The sequence below is a fragment of the Triticum aestivum genome, chromosome 6A, assembly GCF_018294505.1.
Source record: "Triticum aestivum cultivar Chinese Spring chromosome 6A, IWGSC CS RefSeq v2.1, whole genome shotgun sequence".
NCBI classification, from domain to species: domain Eukaryota; kingdom Viridiplantae; phylum Streptophyta; class Magnoliopsida; order Poales; family Poaceae; genus Triticum; species Triticum aestivum.
The window spans coordinates 559,041,960-559,057,895 of record NC_057809.1 but is presented as its reverse complement, the minus strand read 5'-3'; positions in this window follow the sequence as shown (position 1 = coordinate 559,057,895).

Genomic DNA, 15,936 nt, shown 5'->3' with positions numbered 1-15,936 from the left:
GTTCTCATCATAAAACCATCGGAACGATTCCAAGATACCCGCGTGATCCTAAAAATTTTTTAGTGAAATTTGAGAAGAGAAGAGTCAAAACTCTACGTCAGGATGCCTTACCAGAGCGATGAAGAGACTGGGGAGTAAAAAGAATTCCTAACTCTCCGATATATAATCCTAAATGACTCAAAACATTTTTCTAGACACAACTCGGCTGCTAAAAACGATCAAGCAATGGGGCTCCTAAGGTCGGGGAAGGCTCTGATTACCAACTTGTAACGCCCTCGATGCGGCTATATCTCCCACGTGTCGAAGCACGACTTAGAGGCATAACCGCATTGAAAGCAATGTCGCAAGTGAGGTAATCTTCACACAACCCATGTAATACATAAGGGAAAGAGATACATAGTTGGCTTACAATCGCCACTTCACACAATTACATGAATAAAGCATTACATCATCCAGATACAATCAAGGTCCGACTACGGAACCAAAATAAAAGAAGAACCCCAAATGCGACAAAGGTCCCCGATCGACCCCAACTGGGCTCCACTACTGATCAACTAACACGAAACAACATAAAGGACAAGATCTTCATCGAGCTCCTCCTGAGCTTGGTTGCGTCAACTGCACAAACTCATCGGCACCTGCAAACTGGTTTTGGAAGTATCTGTGAGCCACGGGGACTCAGCAATCTCGCACCCGCGAGATCAAGACTATTTAAGCTTATAGGAAGGATGGAGTAATGAGGTGGAGCTGCAGCAAGCGACTAGCATATATGGTGGCTAACATACGCAAATGAGAGCGAGAAGAGAAGGCAAAGCACGGTCGATAAAAGTATGATCAAGAAGTGATCCTATAGCAACCTACGTCAAGCATAACTCCAACACCGTGTTCACTTCCCGGACTCCGCCGGAAAGAGACCATCACGGTTACACACACGGTTGATGTATTTTAATTAAGGTCAACTTCGGGTTTTCTACAACCGGACGTTAACAAATTCCCATCTGCCCATAACCGCGGGCACGGCTTTCGAAAGTTCAAATACCTGCAGGGTGTCCCAACTTAGCCCATCACAAGCTCTCACGGTCAACGAAGGAATAGACCTCCACCCGAGACATTCCGATCAGACTCGGTATCCCGGTACAACAAGACATTTCGACAGGGTAAAACTAAACCAGCAACACCGCCCGAATGTGCCGACAAATCCCGATAGGAGCTGCACATATCTCTTTCTCAGGGCACACTCAGATTGTCTTAGGTACGGGTAGGCCAACCCAGAGTTGCCCCTGGTGGCCACCGGCAGCTGACAGGTGGACCAACACTCAGAGGAGCACTGGCCCGGGGGGTAAAATAATGATGACCCTTGAGTCCGCGAAACCCAAGGGAAAAAGAGGCTAGGTGGCGAATGGTAAAACCAATGTTGGGCATTGCTGGAAGAGCTTTACTTAAGGCGAACTGTCAAGGGGTTCCCATATAGCCCAACCGCGTAAGGAACGCAAAATCCGGGAACATAACACCGATATGACGGAAACTAGGGCGGCAAGAGTGGAACAAAACACCAGGCATAAGGCCGAGCCTTCCACCCTTTACCAAGTATATAGATGCATTAATTAAATAAGATATATTGTGATATCCCAACAAGTAAACATGTCCCAACAAGGAACAACATCTCCATGTTCCAACAAGGAGCAAACTTCAATCTTCACCTGCAACTAACAACGCTATAAGAGGGGCTGAGCAAAGCGGTAACATAGCCAATCAACGGTTTGCTAGGACATGGTGGGTTAGAGGTTGACATGGCAATTTGGGTGGCTGACAAGCAAGTGGTAGGCATCGTAGCATTGGCATGGCAAAAGAGCGAGCAAACTAGCATAGCAAAGATAGTAGTGATTTCGAGGGTATGATCATCTTGCCTGAAATCCCGCAAGGAAGAAGAACGAGTCCATGAAGAAGACAAACGGACGTAGTCGAACGAATCCTCACAACTCCGGAACGAAACCGAAGCTAACGCGAGAAGCAACCCGGAAAGAAACAAACAACATAGTAAACAACCACCACATAAACATGGCATGATGCACAATCAAGTATGATGCATGTCCGGTTTAATGAAGCATGGCATGGCAAAGTGCACAAACAATCCTACAAATTAAGTGGAGCTCAACATGCAACGGTGCATATTGACGAAACGCCACGACAAGTTATTTAGTTCTCTCTCGGTTATGTACTCACCAATATTAAAAGTTGTTAGCATGGCAAGAGGGTGAAGCAAATGAAAACTACCTATCTAGTCAAGTTTAAATGAGGCCGGAAACAACGAACAACAATTCCGGTAAATCCTCATATGCATTAGCAATTTAATGCAACAACAATTTAAACATTTTAATGTTGTTAACATGATGCAGATGACATGCTCAAGTTTTATGCAATTTTTATAAAAGCGTTAACATAAGCATGTTATGAAGCATTAGTCGCCATGGCGGAATGAAACGGATGCCACGGCAACGAATCCGAAAATGATGCCACGGCAACATTCCGGTTCCGATAGCTCATGGAGATACCGGTGCAAAAGGAAAAGTGACGAGAGCGTGACATGCGATAGAAGGTGGGGTGATCCCGGATACCGGGTTCCCACAAGATGGTGGCATGGCAACGAGGTGAAACATGCACGCGACAATTTCGGACACGGTGCAAACGCGGGCATCTCATACAACACACATGCATTCGTTCCACGGCGGTCGTTCTCGGCGGTTATACCTTTGAAGCGTGCGTTTCGGGGCGGTTCGAGTTTGATGCGGTGTAGATGGAAGTAGACGTTCTCGCAACGGTCGTCGTGGGAAGTAGTCGTACACGGCGTCGGTAGAGGTGCAAATGTTCTCGCGGTACTTGTCGGTCCAGTCTTGGTGTAGATGTACATCGCAAATGTAGTGGTACTCGCGGACTTCGGCGCCGGTAGTCGTACACATGTCGTAGAGGAACTTGGTCTTGCGAAGAGGTACTTGACGGTAGTGGTACTTGACGCAAAACGCACTAGCTGTAGAGGTACACGACTCGCAGCCATCCAGGGTCGTGGTACTGGTACTTGACGTCCATGGAAAATTAGCAGCGGAGGCAACGGGTCTCAGGTCCTAGGTCGTGAACTTGAGGAGGTCAGCGGGAGCTGGGCCGGAGGAGCTGGCGAAGCTGGACCTTGGCGAGGCCGGCATCGGACCGCGTGGTCCCTGGGTAAGCAGCCAGGGCGAGAACGCAGCCCAGGCGCGGTCGAGGCGGGCGTCCTCGTGACGCTCCTGATCCTGCTCGATGGAGAGGGCTGCGGGGGCGGCGCCTAGAGGTGTAGGGAAGCGACGGCGAGGACGAGGAAGCAGGGCAGCGCTGGATCGAGAAGACGGACGGCGGCGGGGCACGAGACACTTGAGGGCGCGGGGCGCGACGGAGCTTGACGGGGTTGAGGACGACGGGTTCGGGCGGTGAAGGAGGTGCAGCCATGGAGGCTTGGCGCTTCGCGCGGGACTTGGGCGCCGGAGGACGACGTCTGCGGGCGTAGGGCCTTGCTGGTGGCCCCCCTGGGCGCGACGGCAGCGAGGTGGTCGACGGGGCTCCGGCCTGCAGTGGTGGCGCGCGTCGGGCCCCAAGGCGATGAGGAGGAGGTAGTGGGATGAGGGAGCGAGCGAGAGGAAGGTGGGGATCGAGGAGAGGTGGATCGAGGGATGCGGTCTCCCTGGCGGCGCTGGGAACGAGGAGGGAGCGAGGGGTAGGAAATAGGGAGGCTAGGGTTCGGTCGGACCTTGGCTGGTTCTTGGGCCGGCCGGCCTGAGGCTATAGCCGGGCCTTAGGGGAAAAAGGATGGGCCACCCTGAGATCTAGGCTGGGCTCTCTCTCCCTCTATTTGCTCTATTAAAAAAACAGAAGAAAAAAAGGAAGAAAAGGGAAGAAAAGAAAAAAAGGTAGAGAAAGAGTTTGGGCACGGGAATAAATTTCCCGGACTCGCAAAAATGCGCATGTTCCAAGAAAAAATGGAGTGGGCATTTTCGAACGTTCAAATTCAAACTCATTTGATTTAAAATCAAATGGTTTGAATAGGAAGTGAGGGTTAGGAAGGTCCAAAAATGATCGGATTTTTGGTGGAGCTCCGGAAAATGATGAAAGAAATTACGGGCAAGGTTGGAGACCAAGAATTGAGATAACAAAGGCATTGGGATCTATTTGCAAGTGGGTTATGGTGATTTCCGAAACAATGGAATATTTTATAATATAGCTCCCTAAATATCGGGAGGGTATGTTATAAAGAGAAGTCACCATGTGAGTTCCCTCGGTTTAAATAGATCAAAAGATCTATGCAATTTATTTAGGTGAGTTTTTAAAAATTAAATGACATGATGGCATGATGCAATGCAAATGATGTAACAAACAAAACAAATCACACGATGAAACTCGAAGTAGCTGGAAATCTTCTGGAGCGTCGGTCTCGGGGCGTTACACGGTACTACCGCACGGTAGTGCGGTACTACCGTACCACCCTACGGTACTGCCGCGACCCCCAGCCAGGGAAATAGACGCAAGCTGGGGCGGTACTTCCGCCCGTGCGGTACTACCGCACCATCAGGGCGGTACTACCGTGAGGCAAAAAGTCCCGATAGGGGGGAGGGGAACTTCCGTGCATACTTCCGCAAAAGAACGGAAGTAGCAAAAACTCGACACAGTAGTACTGCCGAGGGGCGGTACTACTGCCTGACCGCCTAGCGCGGTACTACCGCACGGCGAAAGAGGTACTACCGCGGTAGGTGCGGATGTAAAAAATTACATCCGCTCCTACTACCGCAACCGGGCGGCACTAGCCGGGTGGGGCAGCGGTAGTAAGCCTCCGGGGGAGCGGTACTACCATGAGCACTAGCGGTACTACCGTGCCACTGCGCGGTACTACCGTGGATGCCCACGATACTACCGTTAATCCTGGAGCGGTACTACCGCAACCACACAAGCAGTGAATCAACTATGGCAGGAAAACGGAGGAAGCTCCAAGGAAGAAGGAGGGGATAAAAGGAGACGTGTACGTGATGATTCCACCCAAACCTTTCCAACGCGGATCCCCTCTTAATAGTACGGCTTTCCTACGACTCAAATCCACCAAAAAGAAACGTAGAAAAGACGCCGTCTTCGTCAGTCTTCGAGGGGCACCCAATTGTCTTGTGCCTAGCAGAGAAGAGTCTGGAAAGCTCATGGCACACGATTAGTCCGCAAATGCATTGTCATCAATCACCAAAACACTTAGGGATAAATATGACCTTACAATCTCCCCCTTTTTGGTGGATTGATGACAATACGGGATTTGCACAAAGAAAATGATATTAAGTAAATGCAAACCCCTCCTCTCTATAATATAGACGGGCTCCCCCTAGATGTGTGCTACCTAGATGAGTGCTTTGAACTGCACGACGCACGAATACTAGGATCAAAGCTCCCCCTATATTATAGAGACAAGGCATATCTATCACTAGACAAGATATACCATACATAAGTTAACTACGATAGATAAAGTGCATATGTCTTACACCATATGGAGGAAAGGTCTCAGAAGCACAAACCGAACTAAAGCAAACGAGGTCCAAACGACAAAGCAAACAAAGCAAACAAACACACCAAACACAACGCAAATCCCCACACTCTCTCCCCCTTTGGCATCGAGACGCCAAAAGGGCAGAGAGGACACCTACAGACACGGGGTGGCTCAGGCAGAGAAGTCGTCCCACTGCTCCTCGTGCTCCTCGTCAGACTCAGCGGCGGGGATAGTCTCCTCCATGTCATCCTCTGAACTGGTCCACTTGTAGCCCTGCTTAGACATCCAGGCAGCCTCAGGAGTGATGACGTCCTCAGACCCGCCAGACACATCCTCTCCATAGAGCCTCATCACATTGCGCTTGGGGGCATTCGAGCCCTCCGGAGCTTCATCTTGGGGGTTGCGCAGACACTTGGAGCCAGTGTCACGACTGCGATTGGAACGGCGAGAGCCACCACCTGAGACACAGAACGCAAAAACACCCACAACGGCCAAGAGAGATTAATGCAAAGACCACAACAAAGCAAGTGAAACAAGTAGAAGGCACACATGATACATGCCTAGAGAGAGATTTGATCCCTATGGTAGTACTGCCAAGAGCTGCGGAGCTAAGAGAGTAGTACGGCTCTTAGACGCGGTAGTACCATGCAAGACCACGGTAGTACCGGGTGTAGGAGCGGTAGTACGACCTTAGCACCGCGGCCGGCGCGGTAGTACCGCGTCTGCGGAGCGGTAGTACTGCACTGTACGGTAGTACCGCACCTGACGGGCGGTAGTACCGCAAGAGCGGTAGTACCGCACATCGGGCACGGTAGTACCGCACCGCGTCAGATCTGAACTGGTTCAAATCTGAGAAAGCCCGCGAAAACACGGCAGTACTACGGTTGGACAAAACTACCACAAGACAGCATATCAAGTATGTTTCCTACGCATCACGACTCTCCTACATCCTACTCTTGCATAGATTTGGCCTAAAATCTCAAGAACAACAAGTTTCTCCCCAAAAGCCTAGAAGCAAGAAAATAGCCAAGAAAGAGAGGGATTTGGGGGAAAACCTTGGTCCATGGCAAGAGGAAGTGGTGGGGAACGATCCCACCAGTCGGAATCCGAGGAGAGTGGCCGGAGACGAAGATCCGGCGAGGGCCTCCGGCACCGTTCTTGAGAGGGAGAGACGTGGAGAGAGAGACAATGAATGGGTATGGGGAGTTGGAACTCCCCTGCTCGAGTCATAACCCCCCACGCGCCCTTGACGGCGCGGTAGTACCGTGCCCAGACACGGTAGTACCGCGTGGTGCGGTAGTACCATGCTGTGGCGCGGTAGTACCGTGCCTCCCAAGCGGTAGTACCGCGCCTAGACGCGGTAGTACCGTGGGCTCAAGAAGATGCGCGTTTCGAGCCTGAAAAACTGGATCTTTGCACAAAATAACTCCGGGCCGACACAACACCACAAGACCACGCAACACACAAAACCATAAAGGCACACGACAAACGAACCAACCACGAGACACCACCTCTCCAAAAGAGAGGGCGGTGGCCGTAGCCACCTATGTTTGAGTCAATTGGTATGGCACCGCGAAGAACTATCCTTGGGTCCATGACCAAAACTCGTCTTTGAAGCACAAGTACCATCAAAAATGGCTAATGTGAAAGACTTGATTGATTTATGCATAATGGGGGGAGGGAGAGTTCATTAAGAGAACATCACTCCCCCTATGTCCATGCCTACATCTAAATAGGACAACACGTTGAGTATGGTGGGGTGTGCAAGGGTTCACGCAACATTGCTCGAATCGATGATATTTAGCTCATGCCTTAACTCGCGAAATCTTGCTTCATCCAAGGGCTTCGTGAAGATATCTGCAAGGTTATCATGAGTGTTGATGTAGTTGAGCTCGATCTCTCCTCGCCTAATGTGATCCCGGACGAAGTGATACCAGATCTCAATATGCTTCGTCTTGAAGTGTTGCACCGGGTTGAGAGAGATCTTGATGGCACTTTCATTGTCACACCAAAGAGGCACTTTGTCACAAGTGACACCATAATCCTTTAAAGTTTGCCTCATCCATAAGAGTTGTGCACAACAACTACAGGCCGCAACATACTCCGCTTCGGTGGACGAGAGAGACACATAACTTTGCTTTTTGGAAGACCAACTTACCAAAGAGCAACCAAGGAATTGGCACCCTCCGGAAGTGGACTTCCTATCCACTTTGTCTCCCGCCCAATCGGAATCCGAGTACCCTATAAGCTTGAAGTTTGATCCTCTTGGGTACCATAAGCCAAAGTTTGGGGTATGAGCCAAATATCGAAAGATTTGTTTGACCGCCACATAGTGACTTTCCTTAGGTGCGGCTTGAAACCGTGCACAAATTCCCACACTCAACATGATGTCCGGTCTAGATGCACAAAGGTAAAGCAAGGATCCAATCATGGAACGATATACCTTTTGATCCACCACTTTACCATTGGGATCTAAGTCAAGTTGGCACTTGGTGGGCATTGGAGTGGAAACCGGCTTGACGTCACTTAGCTTGAATCTCTTGAGTATGTCTTGAGTGTATTTGGATTGATTGATGAAGGTTCCTTCTCTTCTTTGCTTCACTTCGAACCCTGGAAAGAACTTCAACTCTCCCATGGAGGACATCTCGAACTTTGAGGTCATGAGAGCGGCAAATTCCTCATTGAAAGCTTTGTTAGGAGAACCAAAGATAATATCATCAACATATAATTGGCACACAAACAACTCCCCTTTGACCTTCTTAGCAAAAAGAGTGGGGTCGATTATCCCAACTTCAAAGCCATGGTCTTGTAACAACTCGGTAAGGTGGTCATACCACGCACGTGGGGCTTGTTTAAGGCCATAGAGTGCCTTATCGAGTTGATACACATGATCGGGAAAGTAGGGATCCTCGAACCCGGGGGGTTGCTTGACGTACACCAATTCATTAATGGGACCATTAAGAAAAGCACTCTTCACATCCATTTGATGCAACTTAAAGTTATGATGAGAAGCATATGCAATCAACATGCGAATGGATTCAAGACGAGCAACGGGAGCAAAGGTTTCACCGTAGTCGATACCCTCGACTTGGGAGTAACCTTGTGCTACCAAACGAGCCTTGTTGTGAATGATAATCCCATGGGCATCTTGCTTGTTCTTGAATATCCACTTGGTTCCAATGACATTGTGGTTCCCCGTTGGCCTTGGTACCAATCTCCATACTTTGTTGCGCTCGAAGTTGTTGAGTTCTTCGTGCATGGCATTGAGCCAATCCGGATCTTCTAGCGCCTCATAGACCTTGTGGGGTTCCACACAAGAGACAAATGCGTGATGCTCACAATAATTTGCTAATTGTATACGAGTGCTTACCCCCTTTCTTAAGCTTCCAAGCACATTCGTCATGAGATGATCCTTGGTGGAGAGCTTGGAAGCAACCTTGGCGGCACGACGCTCTAATTCCTCCTCGGTGGTGAGTTGAGGAGCGGTTACTTGATCATCTTGAGCGCCGTCATGAACTTGTTCTTGATCTTGAACTTGCTCGGGGGAGAGAACTTGACCTTGGGCATCACTTGGTGTGTCCACATCGTCTTGAGTATGATCTAGCCCTTGGTCTTGTTCATGAGGTTGAGGGCCTTCACTTTGTTCTTCGGAAGCGTGTGGGCCTTGGGTTGGTGATGGCTCCACTTGAGTGGAGCATTGTCCTTCTCCTTCGGCCACAAGGGGTTCCTCAATGGGTAGGATGAAACCAACACCCATTCTTCTTATGGCTTGAGGAGGAATTTCATCAGCTACATCACAAGTGCCACTTTGCTCCACTTGGGAGCCGTTATTCTCATCAAACTCCATGTTACACGTCTCCTCAATAAGTCCCGTGGATTTATTGAGGACACGGTAAGTATGAGAGTTTGTAGCATAACCAACAAATATGCCCTCATAAGCTCTAGCCTCGAATTTAGACAACCGAACACCTTTCTTGAGAATGAAACACTTACACCCGAATACCCGGAAGTACTTGAGGTTGGGCTTGTTACCGGTGAGTATCTCATATGGAGTCTTGTTCAAGCCCTTGCAGAGGTAGAGCCGATTGGATGCATGACACGCGGTGTTGATGGCTTCGGCCCAAAAGTTGTAGGGAGACTTGAACTCCGCCATCATGGTCCTTGCCGCATCCATCAACGTCCGGTTCTTCCTCTCCGCAACACCGTTTTGTTGAGGGGTGTATGGTGCGGAATATTGATGCTTGATTCCCTCATCACTAAGAAATTTATCCAAGGTGTAGTTCTTGAACTCGGTGCCGTTGTCACTTCTTATTGTCAAGATCTTTGCATTGTGTTGACGTTGTGCTTCATTTGCAAAGTCAATGACGTTTTGTTGGTTCTCGCTCTTCCTCTTGAAGAAATACACCCACATGTACCTTGAGTAGTCATCCACAATCACCAAACAATACTTCCTACCTCCAAGACTATCGAAGGATGGAGGCCCAAAGAGATCCATGTGAAGGAGCTCCAAAGGCCTCTTTGAATAAATGATAGTCGAGGGAGGGTGAGCCTTCTCATGTAGCTTTCCTTCAATACAGGCACTGCAAGCACGATCTTTAGCAAAACTAACATTCGTTAGTCCACGGACATGGTCCCCCTTTAGGAGACTTTGCAAAGATCTTATATTGACATGGGCTAAACGGCGATGCCAAAGCCATCCCACATCAACTTTAGCCATTAGGCATGTCGCGGTCTTAGTGGGTCGCTCCGAAAAGTTAATCACATATAGACTGTTCTCGACATGCCCAACAAAGGCTACTTTAAGAGTCTTGCTCCACAAGAGGGCCACGGTATCGATATCAAAGAAAGTGGCAAAGCCCATGATTGCAAGTTGACGAACGGAAAGTAAATTGTATGCAAGGGACTCAACAAGCATGACCTTCTCGATCGTGAGATCATGAGAGATGACAACCTTGCCAAGTCCCAATACCTTAGAAGATGAGGCATCACCCCACTCGACATTGGTGGGCATAGATGGAACCTTGTGCACGTCCACCACCAAGTCCTTGCTTCCGGTCATATGATTTGTAGCTCCACTATCGAGCAACCATGATCCACCACCGGAAGCAAACACCTACAAGAGATCAGTGCTTGGTTTTAGGTACCCATTTTGTAATGGGTCCTTTGATGTTAGTAACAAGGGTCTTAGGAATCCAAATAGACCATTCAATGTACTCATGAAGAGAACCAACAAATTTGGCATAAACATGCCCATCACTAGCATGGCACAACACATAAGAAGGATTAAAATCGCCGGCTTTGTTGGGTGAGGTGACATTGCCCTTCTTGACTTTGTTCTTCTTCTTCTCCTCGGGGACACTCTCTCCCGCCCTCACAAAGGTTTGCATGAGGGGAGGAGGTCGTTTGGTCTTTTCATTCTTCTTCTTGTTCTTGGAGTCGAGGACGTACCCAACCCCTTCCTTCGCCACACCTCCCTTTCGGTTGATCAAGAGATCATTGAGGTTCTTCTTGCCTTGTATGCAAGTCACAAGGCCTCTCTCAAGTTGCTCCTTCAACTTAGCATTTTCTTCAACAAGATGTATATGCTCACAACACGGGTTAGTAGCATTTGCATTATCAATTAAAACCATATGAGGAAAAGTTGCTTTCTCCTTAGTTAGCTTCACTTGGAGTTGATCATGAGACTCCTTGAGACTAGCGTGAATACCCTTCAAGGCCTTGTGGGCCTTGTCAAGTATATCAAACTCCTCTTTGAGTCTAGCAAGATCAACCCTGAGTTCGGCCTTCTCGGAATTTAGCACACGAGAAACAACGAGGGCATGATCATAATCTTTCTCTAACTTAGCATGATCAACGTTGTGTGACTCCTCAAGAGCCAAAAAAAGACCACGCTCTTCCTCAAGAGCATTGGAAAGATCCAAAATCTCATCGGCATAGTCACGACTATGCCCTTCCATCTTCGAGATGGTGTCTTCATGAGCCTCGATCATGTCATTGGCCTCACCAAGTTGTTCCAATAGAGCAACAAAGTGCTTCTTGGATTTTTCCTTGAGTTTACCCATAAAGGCCTCAAACTCGTTGGCCTCCACATTAGCTCCCTCAACTTCATTAATGCTATCTGTTTGGGAAGGATGATTAATGATAGTAGTTTTGATGTTGGAGGTTACCTTGTTGGTGGCTTTAGCCATGAGGCACTTGGCGGTGATGCTTTCGTTGGGTGAGTCGAAAAGGGACACTCGTGACGTTGTTGCAATGGCGACGGAGGCCATGGCAACCGACTCATCATCTTCATCATCGTCATCATCCTCATTGTACTCTTCTTGCACAACCAAGGCCTTGGGAGGAGTCTTCTTGGTGAAGTTGTTCTTGTTGGGGAACGACTTGGCCTTGTCCTTTCGGATGAGTTTGCCACCATTGTCTTCCCTCTTCTCATACGGGCATTCCGCAACGAAATGACTTACGTTGCCGCAATTGTAGCAAGTCCTTACACGTTGCTTGCCCCTTGTGCCACTCGAGTTGTTTTTGCTAAAGTTGGGCCTCGAGTTTTTCTTGCTCCAAAATTGCCTTCAAGCAAGTGCCATATGTTCATGATATGCATACTTCGTATCTTCGGGGTTGCTCTCCTCTTCTTCCTCTTCTTCTTCTTCCACGGTGAGCTTGGCCTTCAATGCAAGGTTAGGCTTCTTTGCCCGTTGAGAACAGAGCATCGCATTGTCAGCGGTCTTGTCCAAAATGTTCATGGCCACAAACTCATCCAACACTTCGCTTGAGGTCAAAGTGTGGAAGTCCGGTCTTTGACGAATGACGGAGGACATGGCCTTGTGGTAGGGCATCATCGCCTTGAGGAATTTGCGCTTGATCCAATTGTCATCCGTGTCCTTGCTCCCGTGATCTCGTAGTGAGACCGCGAGTTTGGTGACTCTCCGATAGAGCTCACGAGGTTCTTCATCTTCCTTCATTGCAAACTCATCGGCCTCATCTTGTACCACTTCATAGTTGGACCGTTGAATGCTTGCGCTTCCCCGGTAGAGAGACACGACACAATGCCATGCATCTTTGGCCAAGGCGAAGGGACGAAGATGAGGTAGGTCTTCGGGTGGAAATGCATCTTGAATGATGAAGAGAGCATTCTCATTGAATTGATTGTCCGCGGCTTCTCGAGGAGTGAAGTTGCTTGGATCATGTGGATAGAAAGCTTCTTCAATGATTCTCCAAAGGTTAGTGTTCACATGATTTAAATGACGTTTAAAGTGGTAAACCCATGAATCAAAATCCTCATTTTTCACAATCTTAGGGGGAGGACCGGCATGATTCAAATGAGTGGAAGGAACCGGTCCACCATAAACAAGTGGTGGTTCCACATGGGCAAAGATGCCGGTGCCATTCTTGCCACTAGAAGAAGGAGCCTTTTCGCTACTAGCTTCCCCCTTTTCAGGGATAGCATCCGACACCTTGTTGGCGGGATCCCCCACTTTCAACGGTGCGGTTGATAGTTTAAGCCCCTCAAGAAATTTAGTAAACATGCTTTCAACTTCGGTCGTCATGGAGGTTTTCAATGTCTTCAAGGCTACATTGAACTCCTCACGAGAGACCGAAGTTCCCCCATCGCCCGTAGACGAGATAGGATTCACACCGGAGTGTTCCTCCGCTCCGTCTACGGTATCAACCATACTCTTCGGACGGTAAAGTCCTTAATAAAGAGACGAGGCTCTGATACCAATTGAAAGGATCGATATGGTTGACTAGAGGGGGGGGGGGTGAATAGGCAACTAACAATTTTTAGCTTTTCTTTAGCAATTTAAACTTTGCATCAAAATAGGTTGTCTAGACATGCAACTAGATGAGCAATATATATGATGCAACACGAATAGGAACACAAGCAAGCAAGATATATGAAACAAATAAGCTACACAAGTAAAGGCACGAGATAACCAAAAGTGGAGACGGTGGAGACGAGGATGTGTTGCCGAAGTTCCTTCCCTTTGAGAGGAAGTACGTCTCCGTTGGAGCGGTGTGGAGGCACAATGCTCCCCAAGAAGTCATTAGGGCCACCGTAATCTCCTCACGCCCTCACACAATGCGAGATGCCATGATTCCACTATTGGTGCCTTTGAAGGCGGCGACGAACCTTTACAAACGAGGTTGGGGCAATCTCCACAACTCAATTGGAGGCTCCCAACGACACCACGAAGCTTCACCACAATGGACTATGGCTTCGCGGTGACCTCAACTGTCTAGGATGCTCAAACACCCAAGAGTAACAAGATCCGCAAGGGATTAGTAGGAGGAATCAAATATCTCTCGGTGGAAGTGTAGATCGGTGGAAGTGTAAATCTCCATAATATGAATTATTATGGCACTCAGGCAAATACAGTGACTCTGGCAGAGTTGCTCTTGGTCTTACTTTATTTTAGCAGCCTGACTAAATTCTAGCTTTGCATTTTATTATTAGTTTGTTCCTCGTTATTTTTCTGTTCGAGCTCTGTCATGGACTACTAGCTACCAGCGTACCACATGATATTAGCATTTTTTTTAGGGCACATGAGAACATGTTAAGATTGATATTAACAACCAAACTAGAGTACTCTGTATAGCAGCAAGCGATCATGCACTAGGCGCACCATGTTCGTTAGCACCGTTGACCTGCTGCGGTAAAGAATAATAAGAAAAGAAAAACTAAACAGAGAAGAAGAAGAAGAAGCAGATCAGATCGAGATCGAAATCGAAGTCGTGGATCGAGCAGACGTAGCTCCTCCACTCGCGCCCCTCCGGTTGCGGAAGTGCTTCCATCCTCGACTGTTCGGCCGCGGCACACTCACTCCCTCATCGGCAGCGTGTCGGAGGAATCCCGGACTGTCGATATGGGATCACGCCGATGCGCCGGTCAGAACAAGTGCTAGAATCTGGTCTAGCACTTGCATTTTTTTTTTAAATTGGTGTGCGATTAGATGACAAGTGCAAGCGTCTGTACGGTTCGACCATACGGCTCTGCGTTGCTGCGCCAAACGTGCATGCCTTAGACATAGCACTGGTGGGACGAGCAATCAAGTTGAATTTTCCGTCGCGGTGCAACTCGATCGGTCTTAAAATTACTTTGTGCTTGTTTTATGAGACGAGTGTCTGAGCCGAGAGGAACTGGGGGACGACCTAATTAAGCAACCCGATCAACATACGTAGCGTAGGTATAGTATACCCAGAGGAACTGGTCGCAACGCAGCTCCGTAATGCTCTCTCCGTCCTAAAATATCTGTGTCAACCTTAATACAACTTTATACTAATTTTAGTACAAAGTTGAGATACTTATTTTAAAACGGAGGAAGTACATATTTGTGTGTTGTGCTTGTTTTGCAGCTAGTGAATGCTTATGCAACGGCCGGAATCGTGGCAGAAGGACGGCGCGTAAGAAATCAACCTGACAATCGAAGCGTAGTGTGGGCGAGCCGAACACACCACAAGGAACGGAAGGACAAGAAAATGCATTTGCGTGGTCGGGCCACCAGAAGCTGGTGGTGATAGGAAGGAGACCCGGTCTTATACACCGAGGAAGATACTAGCAGCAGACCAGAGGTGGCTGGGTTAGGTCTTGGTTCACTTGAAGGCTCGACATATAGGATTTGGTCGTGTCAGTCGGTGTACGGTAGCATCCATGCATCGACCTGCCTGCATCGAGTTTTTCAGCTTCCTTTTGACTTGCACAGTTGTACACTTGCCATGTCTGCCATGAAGGTCACATGCAAAAAAGTTGCACTACATCTACATGGACATTGTTGGGTTGGTCGCTACGGTCGCTAGCTCCGCCTATCCATAGATCCAGTCGAAAGCAACGAGCATAGATGCTAGCTAGCTAGGCTGTGGCATGGATTTTCTTTCCTGGAGATCTCGATCGAATCATGCCTGCTTTGTACTAGTCGAAAGTTGAGGCCAGGCAGCACAGTGGCGCCACGTCGGCCGTGTCGATCGCCTCTTACCACCAGTGCAAGTGATGAGGCCAAGTGAGGAGCCGAGAGCCAGCTGCTAGCCAGGCGCATTTTGCTTTTCCAAAGTTGACGGATCGGATGAAAGTTGCGGACTGGAAAGATGAAAGATCCATGATCCGGCCGTCCATGGAGTGCGGGCGAAGCAAGGAAGCAAGCAAGGGCGTGTAGCTTTGTTGCCGCCGTATCTGCTGTTATTGTTGTTGTTGCCGTGGGACCGCGCAAGAGAGCGAGGCATGCCGGTGAAGCCATGCAGCGGCTAAGCAAGGACGTAGCTAGGCTTGTCGTACCAAAAGTACAGGGCTAGAAGATATGCTACTAGCTAGCTAGGCCGGCCGGCAGCACCGGCGCCGGGCACATGCATGCTGCTGGCTAGCGGTTCAAAAGTTGCGTCTCAACGTCACCGACGTTCAGGGG